Source organism: Elephantulus edwardii, unplaced genomic scaffold, assembly GCF_000299155.1.
Source record: "Elephantulus edwardii isolate Elephantulus edwardi_28Jun2011 unplaced genomic scaffold, EleEdw1.0 scaffold00127, whole genome shotgun sequence".
NCBI lineage: Eukaryota > Metazoa > Chordata > Mammalia > Macroscelidea > Macroscelididae > Elephantulus > Elephantulus edwardii.
This window is the reverse complement of record NW_006399877.1, coordinates 557,674-560,056: the sequence shown is the minus strand read 5'-3', so window position 1 is coordinate 560,056 and position 2,383 is coordinate 557,674. Positions and strand designations below refer to the sequence as shown.

The following is a 2,383-nucleotide window of genomic DNA, read 5'->3' as shown; positions in this document are numbered from 1 at the left end:
GGTTCCTGCTTCCGCTGCCCTGAACGCTCGCCTGAGTGCAGTGGCCTGAGGAGTTAGAGGTGGTGTTCTTGGGAAGGAGGGAGGTGGGTTGTGCTGTGTGGCTAAAGCGAGTATTTAGGTGCCGAGGACAGCCCCCGGCCTCCCCGGGGCCACTGTCCGCAGTGGGTGGACAGGGCGCCTGGCGCTGAGCCCTCCCCGCGCCCCTTGCAGGTACAGCGCCTCATGCCCCGTGACACCTTCTACTTCACCATTCTGCGGGACCCCGCCCGTCTCCTCGAGTCTGCCTTCTCCTACTATAAGGCGGCGTCCCCCTTCGTCCGCGCCCAGAACGTGGGCCACTTCCTGGAGCACAGAGACGCCTTCTACAGGCCACTGCAGCCCGACAGCCACTACGCGCGCAACCTCATGGCCTTCGACCTGGGCTTTGACCACAACGCGCAGCCCACGCGCCGGCTCACCACCCAGATGGTGCAGGCCGTGGCCGCGCGCTTCGACCTGGTACTGATCGCTGAGCACTGGGACGAGTCCCTGGTGCTGCTCAGGGACTCGCTGTGCTGGGAGGTGGACGACGTGGTGGCCTTCCCCGCCAACCGGCGTGCGGCCTACTCCCGGGAGCCGCTGGACGCCACCACGGAGAGCCGGGCCCGCGCCTGGAACGCGCTCGACTGGGCGCTCTACCAGCACTTCAACCGCACCCTGTGGACCCGGCTGCGCGCCCTGGGAGCCCGGCGTCTGCACAGCGAGGTGGCGGCTCTGCGGCGCAGGCGGGAGCAGTTGGTGCGCACCTGTCTCCTGCACGCGGAGGGCTCAATGCCTGGCGCAGTGCGAGACCCCCAGCTGGCGCCCCTGGATCATGGCCTGGCACCCATCGTGGGCTATGAGCTGAAGCCTGGCCTAGACCCAGCCACTGAGCACATCTGTCGCGACCTGGCCACCCCTGAGCTGCAGTTCGGCCAGCGCCTGTACCTTCGACAGTTCCCGGAGAAGGCCCGCGAGCTGGCCAGGACTCAGCGGGGATAGCTGTTAGGACCTGTGCAGAAGGAAAGTTCTAGGGCTTGCCCTGTGGCTTGGAAAGGGCTCTGGGGTGTGCAAGCGCGTCCTGATGGTTTTATCGGTACATTATCCACTGCCAGGATACACGAACGTACAATTGTCTTCCACATTTATACTTGTTTCACTTGAAATTTTTGTATGAAAATTGTGTCTTGTTAAGAGGCACTAAACTAGGAAGCTTTTCCACTTAAATATGTCTCATGGCTGTGGCGTTAAAATGCTACATGGCCAACAGCACAGTCAAGTTCTTCTGTGAGGTGTGAGCGGTCTGCATGTGTAATCATTGGGGACTCATTTTCCTGGATAACTTTTTCTGCAAAAACATTTACCAGAGCCTCAGAATTTATACCTATAGCAGTACAATTTTCAGTCAATATACCCAAACACAGTAACACTATTGGCAAATGCAATATCACGAATGATTTTTGGTAACTTTCAATTTTGCAAAGGATCACACTATAGATACACTCATGACTACTGTTATTGAGATTACCTCATACAGATTGTGACAATGTGGCCATGTTATATAGATTGTTAAGCTGGGTATGTAACTATAGTATAGACTGTTACATAATGTGTTACATAGATTGTGACAATGTTAGCATATTACATAGATTATTAGAGTGTGTAATAATCTATATAAGTTAATGTATCATATAGATTGTGACAATTTCGGGATGTGATTCTGATACATTACTGTGGAATGTAAATCTTAGCTTGAGAACTAGTTATTCTTGTGGAGATATTCTCTCAAAAAATGTGACTCTTCATTCTGATTTGTCCTGTGCTGAGTCTCCCCCGCAGACATTAGTAATGGGCAGTCATGGAACTACCTGAGGATGGCTTCATGATCTGTGCACAAATCGACACCTCTTGGTACATTTTGTGTCTTCAACTTCCAGGAAATGACCTTTCATGCTAGTCCTTGGTTAGAAGTTAATTTGAAAATTGTTTTCTTGTTCCTTGAATGTGACCATTTGGGAACTGGACTTCTGTGGGAAACTTTGTGGATATTTGCTTGGCAGTTCTGTGGTATTCTTAAAAAAAGAGATTCTAAATTCTTTGCATCATTTTCTTAACTTCTGTAACTGCTTTTTTGCGGGATCCACTTGTCCGCTTGCTTCTTCCTCGCCCTCACCTACTGACCAGGGCTGCACTCTGAGCCTGGAGGCTCCAGTCTTGATGCTCAGCTTGGGGCCACATCTGTACAGCTGGCCCCTGTGCAGGTGCTGGGACTGCAGGACCCTTCTCTTGCAGAGTCCTGGCTATTGGCTCTGCTGCTTCCATCCCCACCCCCCATTTCATCATGGCTCATCTGGGCCTTTCTGCA

The 2,383-nt window shown here is 52.7% G+C and overlaps 1 pseudogene; it reads left to right on the top strand.

The window, feature by feature from the left end:
* Nucleotides 1-222: 222 nt before the first annotated feature.
* LOC102856352 lies at nt 223-1,020 on the top strand (annotated as a pseudogene).
* The last annotated feature ends 1,363 nt before the right edge of the window (nt 1,021-2,383 follow it).